We start from the raw sequence: 20,548 nt of genomic DNA, 5'->3' as shown, positions 1-20,548 counted from the left end.
AGGTGCTAAAAAAAAAAATTTTGAGTCAATTATAACAATAGCAATTGTCATCAGTGCTTAATAAGATACTTTTTATCTTTGAGAACAAATATTTACTTGTCTCAGTCAGAAAACACAGCTATCTGAACGTCCCCGAACCATGTCTGTCATCTGTCACCTAGCCTCTCTTTCTCAAAGCACATTCTGCTTGTGCGTGTGCATGTATGCGTGTGTTTTATTTTCAAAAATGTCGCTCTTGTCCTCATTTGCTTTTTGCAAAGTGGCTAGAAAGCAAACTTGATTGGTCATCCATGTTTTTTTATAAATACATCAGGCTTTGAAGACTGTTTATAATCATACTTCCAAAGGAAAGACGGTTATTTGAAGCAAATACTTCAAAACAATTGAGACATGTATTGAAATCACTGAAAATGAAAATGAAAGTCACTCAGTTGTGTCCAATTCTTTGTGACCCCCATTTACTATACGGTCCATGGGATTCTCCTGGCCAGAATACTGGAGTGGGTAGCCTTTCCCTTCTCCAGGGTATCTTCCCAACCCAGGGATCAAACCCAGGTCTCCCACATAGCAGGTGGATTCTTTACCAGCTGAGCCACAAGGGAAGCCCAAGAATACTGGAGTGGGTAGCCTATCCCTTCTCCAGCAGATCTTCCCAACCCAGGAATCGAACTAGGGTCTCCTGCATTGCAGGCAGATTCTTTACCAGCTGAGCTATGAGGGAAGCCCATAGCTTCAGTGAAATCATTGAATTTAACTCTCAACTCTTCAAATCAAAGCATTAAAATAAAAATGTGGTTAACCACTTGACATTTCACCGATATGGTTACACATGCTGTTTTAAGCACATAAAACTGAAATTAAAAGGGAATAGATCCTAATATTAGTCTACAGAGGTGCCTATTTCATTAGGGCTCTTTTTGTTTTCTGCTCATCATGTAGTTCAACTTGCGTATGCTTTGGGCTCATGTAGTCATCATTTTCTCTTTCACTTTAAGCCTGTGGTTAATTTTCAAGTAAGAGGGCCCGAGGGGTGAGGCCCGAGAAGGGCTGGGGGCGGTCAGGAAGGGGCCCCTGCAGAAGGCAAGCCTCTGTTTATTCACGGTGCAGGTGCAGGGAGGGGGCGGGCAGGCAGTGCCCCTGGGGCTTCCCCCAATCAATCACCCCACCTGGGCCACTGGGCGTCCCCTTGGGGCTGCCGTGCACAAAATGTAGCCTTTCTCAGTGTCATCCAAACAGGCAGAGAGGTTAGAGTTCATGGAGAGCAGGGCATTTACTACGTGGCTGTTTTTAAGATTTAGTCCAAAAGTTAAATTGGGGATAGCATCCCAAGTGGTAAAAATCTAAATAGTCTCTCTTTCCTCTCCGCCTTCCCCTCTCCCTGGAGCTGTTCAAGGGTTCCTTTGACTTCCTTCCTTGAGCCTCCCCACTCCATTTGAGGAGATCACTGTTGTTTTTCTCCTCCTGTGAAACTCTCGCTTAGCTTCCAGCCTTTGGAAGACATGCCTAATATTTTCAGCAGTGAAAACCTGTCTTCAGAAATAGAAGGTCCCTTTAGGAATGAAGACCACAGCCTGTTCTGAAGCTGGCCTCTACCCAGACGGATGTTAGAGGAGGAGGTAAAGAACGCTGCAGTGTACGGCGGGGAACAAAGGAGCCCTGGACATTTATTAATTACACTCTTCCTCTGGGCAAAACAGTATGTTAAGGATGGGGCAGGGAGAGAAAGAAGTAGAGATAGACTTCGGCTTACAGTCTAGCTGGAGAGAGAAAGTAATGGCACATAAAAACGGTAAACAGCGAATCAAGTAGCTCATGGTTTAAATCCTAGCTCTGCTAGTGAATAGCTGTGTGACCTTGGCAGACTGTTAAACTTCTCTGAGCTCCTATTTCCTCATCAGTAGTTCAGTTCAGTAGCTCAGTTGTGTCCAACTCTTTGTGACCCCATGTACTGCAGCACACCAGGCTTCCCTGTCCAACACCAACTCCCGGAGCTTGCTCAAACTCAAGTCCATTGAGTCGGTGGTGCCATCCAACCGTCTCATCCTTTGTCATCCCCTTCTCCTCCTGCCTTCAGTCTTTCCCAGCATCAAAGAAAAAAAAAGAAAGAAAGTGAAGTTGCTCAGTCGTGTCTGACTCTTTGCGACTGCATAGACTGTAGCCTATCACACTCCTCTGTCCATGGGACTTTCCAGGCAAGAGTACTGGAGTGAGTTGCATTTTCTTCTCCAGGGGATCTTCCTGACCTAGGGGTCGAACCCAGGTCTCCCACATTGTAGGCAAATGCTTTACCATCTGAGCCACCAGGGAACTCTTTTCAAGTGAGTCAGATCTTCGTATCAGGTGGCCAAAGTATTGGAGTTTCAGCTTCAGCATCAGTCCTTCCAATGAATATTCAGTACTAATTTCCTTTAGGATTGACTGGTTGGATCTCCTTGCAGTCCAAGGAACTCTCAAGAGTCTTCTCCAACACCACAGTTCAAAAGCATCAATTCCTTGGCACTCAGCTTTCTTTATAGTCCAACTCTCACATTCATACATGACTACTGGAAAAATCACAGCTATGACTAAATGGACCTTTGTTGGCAAAGTAATGTCTCTGCTTTTTAATATGCTATCTAGGTTGGTCATAGCTTTTCTTTCAAGGAGCAAGCGTCTTTTAATTTCATGGCTGCAGTCACCATCTGCAGTGATTTTGGAGCCAAAAAAAATAAAGTCTGACACTGTTTCCACTGTTTCCCCATCTATTTCCCATGAAGTGATGGGACCAGGTGCCATGATCTTCGTTTGCTGAATGTTGAGTTTTAAGCCAACTTTTTCACTCTCCTCTTTCACTTTCATCAAGAGGCTATTTAGTTCTTTACTTTCTGCCATAGGGGTGGTGTCATCTGCATATCTGAGGTTATTGATATTTCTCCCGGCAGTCTTGATTCCAGCTTGTGCTTCATCCAGTCCAGCATTTCTCATGATGTACTCTGCATACAAGTTAAATAAATAAGGTTACAATATACAGCCTTGACATACTCCTTTCCAGATTTGGAACCAGTCTGTTGTTCCATGTCCGGTTCTAACTGTTGCTTCTTGACCTGTATACAGATTTCTCAGGAGGCAGGTCAGGTGGTCTAGTATTCCCATGTCTTTGGGAATTGTCCACAGTTTATTGTGATCCACACAGTCCAAGGCTTTGGCACAGTCAATAAAGCAGAAGTAGATATTTTTCTGGAACTCTCTTGCTTTTTCTATGATCCAATGAATGTTAGATCATCAGTAAACTGGGGATAATCTTAGCATCTTCCTCACAGGATTGCCCTGAGGATCAAATGGGATAATGTATTTAAAGCACCTCCCTTGACCTTGAGCAAGCCCCAGTGAATGTTCATTGGTACAAACTAAATACATGTCAAAAGAGTGGGACAGACAGTAGAGCCCCCAGGAGTTCAGAAACAAGCAACACCCACCACAGATACGATGATCAGAAAGAAGTCCTCATGAGGGAAGAAAGACTTGGCCTGGGCCTTGAACGAAGTGAAAAACGTATATACGTGGAGGTAAGAGGAAAGAAAATTTTAGCTTGGTGGGGAAATAGGTGGTGTGAGGGCACCCAGAGGTGGGGGTGGGGTTCTCCGTTTTATGTGAACAAGAAGAGCTCCACTGTTACCACTTCATATACGGGGGAGCTGGGTCTTCCAAACAAGACTTCATTTGAAATCTGCTCATTAAAAACAAATTGAAAGCCAGTGACTCGGTGAAAGGCAGTTGGTTAATGAGACAAAAACTTTGTCTGAAAAGATCGTTTATATTCTTTCATATTTGTTTGTTTGAGGAGTCATTTAGTAATTGTTTGTTTGAGGAGTCATTTAGTAAACACTTGAATGTGCTGGGTAAGGAGAAGACACAAAGATAACTAATATACGAGAAGGTCCTGCTCCCACTTTCTGCCCACGAGGCAGACAGGGCTGGACAGGCAGACAGCCTGCATGAATTAAGTGATAAGCAAGGGGCTTCCCTGGTGGCTCAGATGGTAAAAAATTTGCCTATAATGCAGGAGACCTGGGTTTAATTCCTGGGTCAGGAAGGTCTCCTGGAGAAGGAAATGGTAACCCATTCCAGTATTCTCACCTGGAAAATCCCACGGACAGAGGAGTCTAGCAGGCTACAGTCCATGGGGTCACAAAGAGTCAGACATGACTGAGCGACTAACACACAAAACGTAAGCAAAGGGTTACCAGGGCCTTCAAATTTGTCTGGAATTTGATGTAAAGGTCAAATTGGAAGGGTCTGGAAAGGCTTCATTTAGTAGTTTGGGGGAAGTGACAGGTGAGCTCTGTGGCTGGACATGCATGCTGCCTCTGAATGTTTCAAGAGAGAGAGGTGCCTTGTCCCCTCCAAGATACACTTGGGGATGCTCCCCTCTGTAGAAGGGGTAAGGCAGGCAATGTGTGGGGAAAAGAGGGGAAAAGCTGAACTCAGGCAGTGGGACCCCAGGTGTGAGCAGAGGAGCCAAAGCTATGCCTTTGGCAGAGCCTAGCTCAGAATCTGCCCCTAAAAAGGTGAAAGTGCATTCGGACCCTGATTGAAGCCGGGGTAGGAAGGCAGGGCAGGACTCTTTCGAAAGAGTTGAGTTAATGACTGTTTCCTAGAACTGTTCTGACTTAGCCTTTCTGCTTCTGCTTCCCCTTTCTATTTGAACAACCATTTCTTACATACTTGTGCTCACAGGAATAGTCTTCTGTGGGTAGAAATCTGAATACATGTTCAGAGGGTATACTGATCAGATGAGGATACTCAGCAGTGTGAATGAACACAGGCCCACCTAGTTTCTTTGAGGGATTTCATTTTCATACAGCTGCAAAACTGCATGTCTAGTATATCTTTGGAGCCCAGGGTGCCTTGTGGAGCATGGATGCATAATAAACGTTTGTACCATGGAATGAAAGAAGCCAAACAGGGCATAGCTTCATAATTGAATTTACAGATGAAACCTGATAGAGATAGGATCTGGGAACACCAGTGACAATTGAGAAACTGCCCCAAAGGGATGGAGGGGAAAGGGACTAGCTGCGTGGGCAGGAAATAACAACTGGACGTTTGACCTTGAACAATGGAAGGGTAATTCACCTAGGGTGACATAATTGAAAACACAGATATTCAGCCTAGAAAAGGCACATTGAAATCTAAAACGTTGATAAGGGCTCGGGGAGGCTAAGTAGCCAATTGGATTGCAGATTAAATAAGGACAGGGCTGCACAAACTGAACTCCAGTGAAGGGTTCTGCCAGACTTGTAGCCCTGCCTGGCTCTACTGTGGACACTGTGGCTCATACAGGCAATAGAAAGCCCAGGAAAACATAAAATAGGAACACAGGGCTCCCAAGATCAGTGTCATAAATACACATAAGAAAGTGGATGAGAGATAATAATATCTGGAAGCCACTGGCTGGTGAAGGCCTGAGTTCACCAGATTATGTGTTTGGCTGGAATAAAGTGGGGAACAGCACCTTGTCCTCTTTTTGTTTGTTTTAATATTTATTTGCTCATTTGGCTGCAGTGGGTTTCAGTTGCACCATACAGGATCGTTCATTGAGGCTCAAGGGCTCAGTGGTTGAGCTCTCAGTTTCAGTAGCTGTGGCACACGGGCACAGTTGCTCTGCACCATGTGGGAATGTTAGTTCCCCAGCCAGGGATCGAACCTGTATCTCCTCCTACGTTGGAAGGCGGATTCTTAAGCACTGGACCACCAGGGAAGTCCCTGTCATATTTGAAAGATGTGCTGGAAGGAGGTGGGGCAGGAGGAGGCTTCAGAGAGAAGACTGGGAACTGAAATAGGTGAAGAGAAAATTGGTCAGGAAAGGCTCTCCTCAGCATTGAGCACAGAATGAAGTGTATGGTGGTGCCCAGGCACAGTTATTAAATGGATTCGAGTTAAGAGTAACTAACCCCCACTCCCTGCGGTAAATAATACAAGGGCTCTTCAGTGGGGTGTAGGCTCACTAGTCATCCTGGAATTCTCAGGTGGTCCCTAGCTGGCACACTGCCTACTTTATTTAAGGAGTGTCAGTGTCCAAGACTTTGGCTTTGGGCATGAATTAACTTTTTAGAGTTGTGTGTCTTTTCATTAAGTCTCATAAAAGTAGCCATTAAAAAAATTTTTTTTTTCTTTTTGTAGGAAGCAAGAGTATGGAGATTATTCATATTTGGGCCCGTTTAAATTGCCCACATGTCAAAACGATCTGAGAACCAACACTTCAGCAAAGTGTCAGGGATGCAGTGTAGAGGCGATTTACTATCTGTTATCTTCCCAGTTATGCAGACACAGAGGACCGTTGGATTTCTATCCCCTCCTGTTGCCACTCATTTTGGTGATCGACTTCAGTGAATTCTAGTTCCGTAAATGCCTTTGCAGCTGGCCCCTTCCTGCCCTTCACAGCACTGACCTACATGCCCTGCAAAGGGGCTGTGACTTGGTCCTGCTCTCCCCATCTCCTCTTGCATGGCCCCCGCCCCCTGAAACTGGGCTTCAATTGGGTCACTCCCCTTCTCAAAAATCATCAATGACTTCTCATTGCTTTTTCCCCCCTCAGTATTCTCAAATCCTGGTCTGCTATTCCAGGCTCACCTCACTTGCCCCTCTAACCTCTGCAGCTTCCTCATCAATCTACCTCCAGTACCCAAGATAACCCCTCCCTCCCCAGGCAGATCCTAGGCTTTTCCCAAGGATTTATTTTCTCCAGGCTTCCTTCTCTCCAGCAGGTCTTCCTGCCCCACCTGCTCCTTCCCTGTCCCTTATCCTCAGGTCAGTTCAGTTCAGTCGCTCAGTCGTGTCCGACTCTTCGCGACCCCATGAACTGCAGCACACCAGGCCTCCCTGTCCATCACCAACTCCCAGAGTCCACCCAAACCCATGTCCGTTGAGTTAGTGATGCCATCCAACCGTTGCATCCTCTGTCGTCCCCTTCTCCTCCTGCCCCCAATCTTTCCCAGCATCCGGGTCTTTTCCAATGAGTCAGCTCTTTGCATCAGGTGGCCATTGGAGTTTCAGCTTCAACACCAGCTCTTCCAATGAGCATCCAGGACTGATCTCCTTTAGGACGGGCTGGTTGGATCTCCTTGCAGTCCAAAGAACTCTCAAGAGTCTTCTCCAACACCACAGTTCAAAAGCATCAATTCTTCTGCATTCAGCTTTCTTTACAGTCCAACTTTCACATCCATACATGACCACTGGAAAAACTGTAGCCTTGACAAGATGGACCTTTGATGGCAAAGTAATGTCTCTGCTTTTTAATAGGCTGTCTAGGTTGGTCATAACTTTCCATCCAAGGAGTAAGCATCTTTTAATTTCATGGCTGCAGTCACCATCTACAGTGATTTTGGAGCCCCCAAAAAGAAAGTCTGACACTGTTTCCACTCTTTCCCCATCTATTTGCCATGAAGTGATGGGACCAGATGCCATGATCTTCGTTTTCTGAATGTTGAGCTTTAAGCCAACTTTTTCACTCTCCTCTTTCACTTTCATCAAGAGGCTTTTTAGTTCCTCTTCACTTTCTGCCATAAGGGTGGTGTCATCTGCATATCTGAGGTTATTGATATTTCTCCCGGCAATCTTGATTCCAGCTTGTGTTTCTTCCAGTCCAGCGTTTCTCATGATGTACTCTGCGTATAAGTTAAATAAGCAGGGTGACAATATACAGCCTTGATGGACTCCTTTTCCTATTTGGAACCAGTCAGTTGTTCCATGTCCAGCTCTAACTATTGCTTCCTGACCTGCATAGAGGTTTCTCAAGAGGCAGGTCAGGTGGTCTGGTATTCCCATCTCTTTCACAATTTTCCACAGTTTATTGTGATCCACACAGTCAAAGGCTTTGGCATAGTCAATAAAGCAGAAGTAGATATTTTTCTGGAACTCTCTTGCTTTTTTGATGATCCAGCAGATGTTGGCAATTTGATTTCTGGTTCCTCTGCCTTTTCTAAATCCAGCTTGAACATCTGGAAGTTCACGGTTCAAGTATTGCTGAAGCCTGGCTTGGAGAATTTTGAGCATTACTTTACTAGTGTGTGAGATGAGTGCAATTGTGTGGTAGTTTGAGCATTCTTTGGCATTGCCTTTCTTAGAGACTGGAATGAAAAATGACCTTTTTCCAGTCTGTGGCCACTGCTGAGTTTTCCAAATTTGCTGGCATATTGAGTGCAGCACTTTCACAGCATCATCTTTCAGGATTTGAAATAGCTCCACTAAAATTCCATCACCTCCACTACCTTTGTTTGTAGTGATGCTTCCTAAGGCCCACTTGACTTCACATTCCAGGATGTCTGGCTCTAGGTGAGTGATCACACCATCGTCATTATCCGGGTCATGAAGATCTTTTCTGTACAGTTCTTCTGTGTATTCTTGCCACCTCTTCTTAACGTCTTCTGCTTCTGTTAGGTCCCTACCATTTCTGTCCTTTATTGAGCCCATCTTTGCATGAAATGTTCCCTTGGTATCTCTGATTTTCTTGAAGAGATCTCTAGTCTTTCCCATTCTGTTGTTTTCCTCTATTTTTTTGCATTGATTCCTGAGGAAGGCTTTCTTATCTCTCCTTGCTATTCTTTGGAATTTTGCATTCAAATGGGTATATCTTTCCTTTTCTCCTTTGCTTTTCACTTCCCTTCTTTTCACAGCTATTTGTAAGGCCTCCTCAGACAGCCATTTTGCTTTTTTGCATTTCTTTTTCTTGGGGATGGTCTTGATTCCTGTCTCTTGTACAATGTGATGAACCTCCATCCATAGTTCACCAGGCACTCTATGAGATCTAATCCCTTAAATCTATTTTTCACTTCTACTGTATAGTCATAAGTGATTTGATTTAGGTCATACATGAATGGTCTAGTGGTTTTCCCCACTTTCTTCAATTTCAGTCTGACTTTGGCAATAAGGAGTTCATGATCTGAGCCACAGTCCACTCCTGGTCTTGTTTTTGCTAACTGTATAGAGCTTCTCCATCTTTGGCTGCAAAGAATATAATCAATCTGATTTCGGTGTCAACCATCTAGTGATGTCCATGGATAGAGTCTTCTCTTGTGTTGTTGGAAGAGGGTGTTTGCTATGACCAGTGCGTTCTCTTGGCAGAACTCTATTAGCCTTTGCCCTGCTTCATTCTGTACTCCAAAGCCAAATTTGCCTGTTACTCCAGGTGTTTTTTGACTTCCTACTTTTGCATTCCAGTCCCCTATAATGAAAAGGACATCTTTTGGGGGTGTTAGTTCTAGAAGGTCTTGTAGGTCTTCATAGAACTGTTCACCTTCAGCTTCTTCAGTGTTATTGTTTGGGGGCATAGACTTGGATTACTGTGATATTGAATGGTTTACTTTGGAAACAAACAGAGATCATTCTGTCATTTTTGAGACTGCATCCAAGTACTGCATTTCGGACTCTTTTGTTGACCATGATGGCTACTCCATTTCTTCTAAGGGATGCCTGTCCACCATAGTAGATATAATGGTCATCTGAGTTAAATTCACCCATTCCAGTCCATTTTAGTTTGCTGATTCCTAGAATGTCGATGTTCACTCTTGCCATCTCCTGTTTGACCACTTCCAATTTGCCTTGATTCATGGACCTAACATTCCAGGTTCCTATGCAGTATTGCTCTTTACAGCATCGAACCTTGCCTCTATCACCAGTCCCATCCACAACTGGGTGTTGCTTTAGCTTTGGCTCCATCCCTTCATTCTTTCTGGAGTTATTTCTCCACTGATCTCCAATAGCTTACTGGGCACCTACCGACCTGGGGAGTTCATCTTTCAGTACCCTATCTTTTTGCCTTTTCATACTGTTCATGGGGTTCTCAAGGCAAGAATACTGAAGTGGTTTGCCATTCCCTTCTCCAGTGGACCCCATTCTGTCAGACCTCTCCACCATGACCCTCCTGTCTTGGGTGGCCGCACATGGCATGGCTTAGTTTCATGGAGTTAGACAAGGCTGTGGGCCGTGTGATCTGATTGGCTAGTTGTCTGTGATTGTGGTTTCAGTCTGTCTGCCCTCTGATACCCTCTCGCAACACCTACCGTCTTACTTGGGTTTCTCTTTCCTTGAATGTGGGGTATCTCTTCACGGCTGCTCCAGCAAAGTGCAGCCGCTGCTCCTTACCTTGGACATGGTGTAGCTCCTCTCGGCCACGCTTTTGCATTATCGCAGCCGCAGCCGCCACCGCGCTTGCAGTTCAGTTCAGTTTAGTCGAAAAGAGGCAGACACGACTTAATGACTGAACTGAACTGTTTAGTCATTAAGTCGTGTCTGCCTCTTTTTAACCCCATGGACTGCGGCACGCCAGGCTTTCCTGTCCTTCACCATCTCGTGAAGTGTGCTCAAACTCATGTCCACTGAGTCAATAATGCTATCCAACCATCTCATCCTCTGTAGACCCCTTCTCCTCCTGCCTTCAGTCTTTCCTAGCATCAGTGTATTTTCCAATGAGTCAGTTCTTCACATCAGGTGGCCGAAGTATTGGAGCTTCAGCTTCAGCTTCACTCCTTCCAGTGAATATTCTGGGTTGATTTCCTTTAGGATTGACTGGTTTGATCTCATTCCTTCAAGGCGCAGTCTAGACACACAAGTCTCCCTACTTCCTCCAGCTGGAGTCTCTCTCCCTCTTTTGGGCCCCCATGACACTTGAACTTTACCTGATCCTCTCATGGGAGCTAGATGGCTCAGAGTCCCTGTGTTGTTGTGTTAAGAGCACATGCTTTAGAGTTCAAAACCTGGCTCTGTCTCTTACTAACCAGGTAACTTCTCTGAGTTTGAGCTTTCCTCTCTATGAAATGTGTGTGACATGCTTGGCAAGGTGGTTGGGATGATTGGTAAGAATGCACGGCACAAGGTGGAGGGATCAATAAATGACAGGTATTATTACTACATACTCCTCCTCCCCCTTCTGGCTCAGCTGATAAAGAATCCGCCTGAAATGCAGGAGACCTGGGTTCGATCCCTGGATTGGGAAGATTTCCTGGAGAAGGGAAAGGCTACCCACTCCGGTACTGTGGCCTGGAGAATTTCATAGACTGGATAGAGTATGGGGTCGCAAAGAGTTGGACACTACTGAGCAACTTTCACTTTCAGCTAACCTAAAAGTGAAATATGTTAGGTTGTTGCATTTATACATATTCATGTCTCATCTGGTGGTTTTTTTTTTTTTGGAAACATTTTCTTTTGTATGGCGTACAGCTGGTTAATGGGGCTTCCCAGGGGGTGGGGTAGTAAGGAGCCCGCCTCTCAATGCCGGAGACGTAAGAAACGTGGGTTTGATCCCTGGCTTGGGAGGATCCTCTGGAGGAGGGCATGGCAACCCATTCAAGTATTTGCCTAGAGAATCCCGCGGATAGAGGAGCCTGGTGGGGACTGCAGTCCATAGGGGCGAAACAGTCAGACACGACTGAAGCACGCAGACATGCACAGCCAGTTAAAATTGTTGTGATGGTTTCAGGGGGAAGCAGAGGGGCTCAGTCATACATATACACGTATCCATTCTCCTCCAAGCTCCCCTGCCATCCAAGCAGCCATGCAGCATTGAGCAGGAGTTCCACATGCGATACAGTAGGTCCTTGTTGTCTGTTTTAAATGTATCAGTGTGTACATGTCCATCCCGAACTCCCTATCCCTTTCCCCCATCCCTCACCCTTGATAACCACACATTCATTCTCTAAGTCTGTGAGTCTGTTTCTGTTTTGTAAGTAAGTTCATTTATCTCATTTCTTTTTAGATTCCACGTATAAAGGACATCATGTAATATTTCTCTTTGTCTTAGCCTTATTCTGAGAGCTTCCTCGAGGCCAAACTCGACTAACTCATCTTTGTACCTTCTGCAGTACCTAGCACAGTCACTTCCCATCAACCAGGTCCTCGAAGGGTGCTTGATGATAGCCTCAATGACCGAATAAACAGAAATATAATCAATGGTACTACACAGAATGCTCTCTTGAGGCAATCATCTTGTCATTTGACTCAGTCTGACCTTTGCAGTTAAACTAAAAGTGACTGCAAATTGCAAGCGTTTACAGGCATGATGGCAGAAAGCACAAAGCATGCTGATGAACAGGTTGTAACCTGGGGGATTGCCCACTTGGGTTATACAGTGAACTAATTGACTTCCATGCCTTATTTCCTCCCTTTATTTGACTAATCCACATCCACCCAGCAGCAAACACATGGAACAGAGCCCTGGAAATGCAGGCAGTTTTCCTTCTTTGAGTCCCCTGGGAATTTCACTACCACAACCATTATTAACTGGCTGGAAACAATTTAGCATCTGGCTCCCAAGAGGAAGAAATGTATAGAATAAGGAAAGGGGTGAAAGTACATCCCATCCTGTCGTTTAAACAATATTCTGGCTCGGAAAGGAACAAATCTAAACTATGTTTCCAAGAAAATGTGACTGTGGTCATTTTTCTTAAAAGAGCTCAGTGTTTCTGGTCCTTTGATAACAGAGACTGGCTCTAAAGGAGAGAGGTCATTTCACAGAACAAGGTCAGTCTGGAAGAATTTTGAGAGACGTGGCTCAGACGATAAAGAATCTGCCAGCCAGTGCAGGAGACCTGGGCTTGATCCCTCGGTCAGGAAGATCCCCTGGAGGAGTGGCTACCCACTCCAGTATCCTTGACTGGAGACTTCCATGGACAGAGGAGTCCAGTGGGCTACAGTCCGTGGGGTCACAAAGAGTCTGACAAGACTAAGCGAGGGACTTTTTTTTTTTTTTTAATTCTCTACTCTTTTTCTCCTCACCTCCTCCCCTTAGCAGGCACCTTCATGCCCTTCTGGTGCCACCCTGGGAGCTTTTCCTGTTTTCTCCTCTTGGCCATGCATGCCCGGGTGAGGCCCTGAGCTCTTTCCCTGGGGCTGGATCCTGTAGTCCGACTCCTCCTACTTCTCTATCTCACTTTCACCCTCTTTTGCTCCCAAAGTGCTCATCTGTTACCTGTCTCATGAAATATACATGATTTTTTAATTTTTGTGTGTGTATGCAGGCTTTCTGTGTGAAGTAAGCTTTCAAATTCATTGGGTAAATACTTAGGAGCACATTGGTAGGTTACATGGTAAGACTGTGTTCGCCTTTGTGAGAAGCTGCCAAACTGTTTGCTGAAGTAGTTAACAACATTTTGCATTCCCCCCAGTAATGAATGAAAGTTTCTGTGGCTCACTATTCTCACCAACAATTGGTATGGTCAGTTGTTTGGATTTTAGTCATTCTGATATGAGTGGTAGCTTGTTTTAAATTGCAGTTACCTAAAGACAAATGATGTTAGGTCTTTTCATATCATTGTTTACTCTCTGTTGTCTGCTTTGGTGAAGCATCTGTTTCAGATCTTTGGCTCATTTTAAAATTGGGCTTTTTTTCTTCTTATTGTTGAGTTTTAAGAGTTCTTTGGGTATTTTGGATATAAGTCCTTTATCAGTCTGTGGCTTAACTTTTGATTTTCCTAACAGTGTCTTTTACAGAGCAAAAGATTTTAATTTCAATAAGTCTAACATATCCATGTTTCGTTTCATGATTCATGTTTTTGGTGTTATATGCAAAAACTCAACACCAAATCCAAGGCCATGCAGATTTGCTCCGGTTTTATTTTAGAAATGTAAAAGTTTTGTATTATGAGCATATCTTCTCATTTAAAAAAAATGTTTTTATTTTACATTTAGGTACTTGATCAATTTTGAGTTCTGTCCTGTGTAGAGTATGAGGCCTGTGTCTTGCTTTATTTATTTATTTTTTGGTTGGTTTTTGCAAATGGTTTTTTATCAAAGAGTGCTGCTCGTGGTGAAAAGATTTGTGTCCCGTCTGATCTTCCTTCATTCAGTGTCAGTCTTGGGACCTAGAGATGAATCTATCCATCATTTTCTTTCAAGTAATCTTCCCCTGCGTGCATGTATGCTAAGTCGCTTCAGTCATGTTCAACTCTTTGTGACCCTATGGACTGTAGCCCACCAGGCTCCTCTGTCCATGGGATTCTCCAGGCAAGAATACTGGAGTGAGTTGCCATTCCCTTCTCTGGGGGATCTTCCCAACCCAGGGATTGAACCTGGGTCTCCCCCATTGCAGGCGGATTCTTTACCATCTAAACCACCAGGGAAGCCCTTTTAAAATAAGACAAAAAGATAAAGCAAGGTTGGGGTGGGAGATAGTTTAAATAAAAATAATAAAATACTAAATAAGGAGAGCAGAAAGTCAGGAATCCAACTGAAACAAGGGTAGTCAACACCATCAGAAAAAGGATTACTGAAGTAAGGAAAACAGAAAAACCAAAAAACCACTGACAATATGGAAGTGCATCCTTCTAGAGGAAAATACCTTCTTCAAAGGAAACCTAAGCTCTGCTACCCTCTAATGATTTTCCTTAAATGAAAAAGTGAAATTGGTGCCCCAGAAAGATGCAATATATGACATCTAACATGAATTACTTTCCTTAGTACCATGGTTCACTTGTCTGGATCTACTCATTCTTTACTTGCTGAGAGCAAAATTATGCCAGTTTTGGTTTCTTAGGTCACATGGGTCCATATTTACAATAGGCCCCAAATTGTTGTTCTTGGAAGCATTTGGTAGAAACTTGGTGTTTGAGGTTGTGGTTCTTGTGGCAGAATCAAGGGAGGGAAGATATTCCTCCAAGTTCATATTTTATTTTTAAAAGAATCATGTTGGGATCTTACAGATCAGCATTGTTTACCTTCTGTTTTATTGATGAAGAACCTGAGATTCAGGGAGGCTATGCTGTTTTCCAAGGTTTGATTTTACACCTCTCTGTATATATTCAGGAAATTACTGCAATAGCTTTAAATATTGGTCTAAAGTAACCAAAAACATTGTGTGAATGAATGTCCCTGAATCCATGTGTGGTAACATGGGTATAAAAGTGTATTCCAACTAAAATTAATTGTATGCTATACCCAGAGAAAAATAGACTGAAAGGAAAGACTCTCTGGAAGATGCAATTATAGGAAATTATTATTTTTCTTCATCCTCTTCTCTGTTTTCCAACTTTCCTATAGTTATTGTGTATTACTTGTTAAATCAGAAAATAAGCACTAGCAACTTACTGCAATGTATTTTATAAAGGAATAAAATTATACATAAATAGTATCCACCCAAAATGGCAGAAGCCAACCAAGGGAGGCTGTGTGCATAAATGCTTAGTTGCTCAGTTGTGTCCAGCTCTTTGCAACCCCATGGACTGTAGCCTGCCAGGTTCCTCTGTTCATGGAATTTTCCAGGCAAGGGTACTGGAGTGAGTTGCTATTCCCTTCTCCAGGGGATCTTTCTGACTCAGGGATCAAACCCCGGTCTCCCGCATTGCAGGTGAATTCTTTTACCGTCTGAGCTACCAGGGAAGCCCCCAAAGGAGTCTGTGGAAAATCAGTAAAAGCCAACATCTCCCAGGAGAACAGGCACAGACTGTTTTACAGTATCCAACTGTAGATGTTCAGGTCTAATAGAAGAGGGTTTCAACCAGGAGTCTGAGATACTTGCATATATGGCAAAGACAGAAACTTCCAGATCCAAAGAATGAAAGGCCAGGGAGGGGAGACCCCGGAGGATGAGGATGGTACCGTAAGATGCCTCCCTGTGAAAATAAGGGTGCTAAGAGCTGCAAGACTTCTGCCTGTGCAGGTGCAGAGCTGGCCCCAATCCTGCACCCTTGGGTGCTCACATCTGATTGAGTGTGAACAATAAGGTGTTACTAGATAAAATTCACATTCTGTGCTGGAAATTGGCGTTAGCTCTCCTTCTTTCATAGCAAAGCCAGTCTGCCTTGGTTTTATGCCCAAAGGCACACAGTTGGGAGAAAGTAGAAGACTCCGAACTGTTAGCTCCACTTCCTTTCATCACTGCATGCTCCCTCTCTTTTATTAATAAGTCATTCAATTTACTCTGCACAGGTTTTGTGCCTAAAAGCAAATTCTAAATTCTTATTTGCCAAGTTTAGTCTTAAGTATAGGTAGGGTAGGATTAGGTGGTGTAATAAAAGCCCAGAAAGTCCATTAATCCAAAAATCTCTTTTTCATGTGGGAACCTAAATGCCTGAGAATTTATCTTAGGAAATAACTCATTCCTTCAGGCTAAAATTCTGGGTTTCATTGCGTTCTTTGTGTTAAGGCCATTTGGCAGAAGAGGTGGAGGTGGTGGTTTAGTCGCTTCAGTCGTGTCTGACTCTTTGCAACCCCGTGGACTGTAGCTCACCAGACTCCTCTGTCCATGGGATTTCCCAGGCAAGAATACTGGAGTGGGTTGCCATGCCCTTCTCCAGAGGATCTTCCTGACCCAGGAACTGAACTGGCATCTGCCGTGCTTCCTGCATGGCAGGCGGATTCTTTACTGCTGAGCCACCTGGGAACCCACAGAGGTACCACACAAGTAATAAGAGTCACGGGGTCTCATCTGGGCCATTATGAGCTATCCAGCTAGTAGTTCAAACTCTTTGGGTTTCTGTTTTGTCACCAATAAAAGCTCTTAAATACCTCTTAGTCATCAGACTGTTCCCCAGATTTGTCGTGCAGCATGACTACTACAGAGGAAGCTGCTTTGGAGCTTTTAAAGGAGGAAGATAAAGAAGAGAGCTGATGGTGTTCAGACTCGGGAGGATGGAGAGAGCAGCCCTGGGAGCTGGGGATCCAGAAGAGACGGAAGGGCCCCCATGGAAATGCAGATCAGACTATATTTGTGTTGCCCTTCTTATGAGGACAACAAAACTCTTTCTGGTCCTCCCCTTACCACCTAGCACACAGTGCGTAGTCAGCAAACTATTCCTTTTGCCTGGAGCAGTTCTCTCCATTAGAGAATGTTAAATCTATTAGGGCGTCTCACATGAGTTATACCTAGGGCCTGACTCCAGGATTAGAGGAACATGTGGACCTGCATAAGCCCCAGAAGTGAAGGCAGTGTTGTTGGGATTCTTCTCCTCCGTCTGAGAACACCCCTGATTGACTTCTTGAAAGGACCTGTTGTTCTTTAGTCCAGCCCTTTCTTCAGTCACTCAGTTCAGTTGCTCAGTCATGTCTGACTTTTTGCGACCCCATGGACTGCAGCACGCCGAGCTTCCTTGTCCATCACCAACTCCTGGAGCTTGCTCAAACTCATGTCCATCAAGTCGGTGATGCCATCCAACTGTCTCATCCTCTGTCATCCCCTTCTCCTCCCGCCTTCAATCTTTCCCAGCATCAGGGTTTTTTCTAAGGAGTCAGTTCTTTGCATCAGGTAGCCAAAGTACTGGAATTTCAGCTTCAGCATCAGTCCTTCCAATGAATATTCAGGACTGATATCCTTTAGGATGGACTGGTTTGATCTTGTAGTCCAAGGGACTCTCAAGAGTCTTCTCCAACACCACAGTTCAAAAGCATCAATTCTTCAGTGCTCAGCTTTCTTTAGAGTCCAGCTCTCACATCCAGACATGACTACTTTCTAACCTAATCCATAGGGAGCGTCTATGCTCACCATTACAGACTGATTCATACCCTTAGTGCCTGCAGTGCATCACAGTCACTGGGTTTCTTTTACTGGGTTCCCATCCTGTGGTGGGATGGGAGTAAATTTGCCAGTAGCTTGAAGGGGCAGAACGAACAGCAGCCAGACCTGAGATGATGGAGAAGCTGGATAATTACCCTTCAAGTCAATGAGCTGCCTGACTTAACTGGAATCTTGTATGCCGTCATTGTGAAAGTTTTCACCCAGAACATCAGAACCTCCCAAGAAACACATGATAATCAATTAGAGGTTTAAGCCAGTTCAGTGCAGTCACTCAGTCGTGTCTGACTCTTTGCGACCCCATGAATCGCAGCACGCCAGGCCTCCCTGTCCATCACCAACTCCCGGAGTTCACTCAGACTCACATCCATCCAGTCAGTGATGCCATCCAGCCATCTCATCCTCTGTTGTCCCCTCTTCCTCCTGCCCCCAATCCCTCCCAGCATCAGAGTCTTTTCCAGTGAGTCAACTCTTAGCATGAGATGGCCAAAGTACTGGAGTTTCAGCCTTAGCATCAGTCCTTCCAAAGAACACCCAGGGCTGATCTCCTTTAGAATGGACTGGATGGATCTCCTTGCAGTCCGAGGGACTCTCAACAGTCTTCTCCAACACCACAGTTCAAAAACATCAATTCTTCGGCACTCAGCTTTCTTCACAGTTCAACTTCTCACATCCATACATGACCACAGGAAAAACCATAGCCTTAACTAGATGGACCTTTGTTGGCAAAGTAATATCTCTGCTTTTGAATATGCTATCTAGGTTGGTCATAACTTTCCATCCAAGGAGTAAGCGTCTTTTAATTTCATGACTGCAGTCACCCTCTGCAGTGATTTTGGAGCCCCCCAAAATAAAGTCTGACACTGTTTCCACTCTTTCCCCATCTATTTGCCATGAAGTGATGGGACCAGATGCCATGATCTTCATTTTCTGAATGTTGAGCTTTAACCCAGTTTTTTTTACTCTCCTCTTTCACTTTCATCAAGAGGCTTTTTAGTTCCTCTTCACTTTCTGCCATAAGGGTGGTGTCATCTGTATATCTGAGGTTATTGATATTTCTCCCGGCAATCTTGATTCCAGCTTGTGCTTCTTCCAGCCCAGTGTTTCTCATGATGTACTCTGCATAGAAGTTAAATAAGCAGGGTGACAATATACAGCCTTGATGGACTCCTTTTCCTATTTGGAACCAGTCTGTTGTTCCATGTCCAGTTCTAACTGCTGCTTCCTGACCTGCATAGTGGTTTCTCAAGAGGTTTAAGCCAAGGGGGGCCTATTTCCTTCCTGCTAGAGCTAGATTTTTATATTTATAGAAAGTTCTCTAGAATGTGTGCCTTTCTTAAACAGTTTAATTCCCTGAGTCCTAAGAAGGGGAGAAACAAACAAAAGCCCCTGCCATTTAAAAGAGAGACCCAGATACTGTGTGATGTGACAGGCGATGACACTAACAGTGAGTGCTTCTTTGGTTATAGTGTGGCCAATAGGGCTGTTGATTAATATTTCTCTTCTCCTGGTGATTTTCTGTTAATCTTTATTAAAGGAAAATTCCACCTTTTGTGATCAGCTTTCTAAAACTTGAAAGTTCAGACTTGATATACATTTTAAAATTCATCCAATCACAAGGAAAGATTATGCATTTAGCATTTTACATTTTCTTAAGTGTTTGTTGTAAAGCTTTCGGATGATTACAAAAAAATTGTTTTTAGTATAGCTTTATTGATATATGTACTCCTTTGGTTTTTTTTTTTTAGCTTTTTATTTTTTAAATTTTAAAATCTTTAATTCTTACATGCTATTGATATATGTATATCTCACATTTGGATTTTAATTGTATGTAGTTTTGTAAACAACTTTTAGTGGCTCAGACTGTAATGAATCTGCCTGCAATGCAAGAGACCCAGGTTTGATCCCTAGGTCAGGAAGATCTCCTGGAGGAGAGCATGGCAACCCATTCCAGTATTCTTTCCTGGAGAATCCCATGGACAGAGGAACCTGGAGGGCTACAGTCCATGGACTCACAAAGATTTGGGCATGATTGAGTGACTTTCATGAAATACAATAACTTTCTTACAAAATATAGTATATGACAAGCATTTCTTTTTTTCAATAGATATTCTTCTAAGGGATTTTATAGCTGTGCAATATTTTATTATATAACTATAGCATAATGTATTTAACCATTTATTTAATCTAACCCCCATGGGACTGTCTTCATTTTTTCACTATTATAAATGAAGCCACAATAACTATCTCTGCATGTATTTCTTTTTCTCTGGTTCAAAAGAGTAATTTGAGGTTACCTCAAACCATAGATTTTACTAGACACGTAGATATGAACAGATTTTCCAGTGGTATTTGCCAACTGCCATCTTCTCTTATATATTTCCTAAAATGTTCACTGCTTGCCAGGAAGCTCCACCGTGATTCTCTCTGGATATCTTGGCAAATTAAGATTGGAGGCCAACCGTGCTGGTACCGTAGACGCTGCAGCAAAAGCATGAGGAAGGGAGGATATGAGCCAACCTTTGTATTTCAAATAGCAGCAGCAGCTCCTTCAAGTTCTGCCTGTAACTGAGATTCTTATCTTACCCTATCAAAGAGTTGAGCCAACCATAACTAATGCAAGACATTTTAATTATTAGCATTGGGTTATATGGAGTGCTTGTGTTCTTTATTTCTCTTACCATCTTATCAATCTCTACTTTTGCAACTGGTCCCAAATGGTGTCTCCAAATCTCTGGCATTTTGCGTTGCATGGGTGAAATGGAAATGAAGATGATATCAGCAGTGATGGAATGGAATGAACTTTTCATCCAGCTGAAAAATCACCCTGAGCTACTGAAATATAACAGCATACATCATAGTCAAGTTGTCAAAGGGGGATATTTCACAGCTATGACCTCACAGCTATAAAACATAAGCCATGTAATGTGTAAGGAAACCCAAGACAACCTTTCCAGATTTTTTTTAACTAATAAGATTACCATATGGAAAATAACTTTAACCAGTTATAATAATCTAATTTTAAAAATACTTGGAAATTGTATAGACTTTTCCATTTTCAAGGGCTGA

Source organism: Capra hircus, chromosome 12 (genome assembly GCF_001704415.2).
Source record: "Capra hircus breed San Clemente chromosome 12, ASM170441v1, whole genome shotgun sequence".
Lineage (NCBI taxonomy): Eukaryota > Metazoa > Chordata > Mammalia > Artiodactyla > Bovidae > Capra > Capra hircus.
This window is presented reverse-complemented; position numbering follows the sequence as displayed.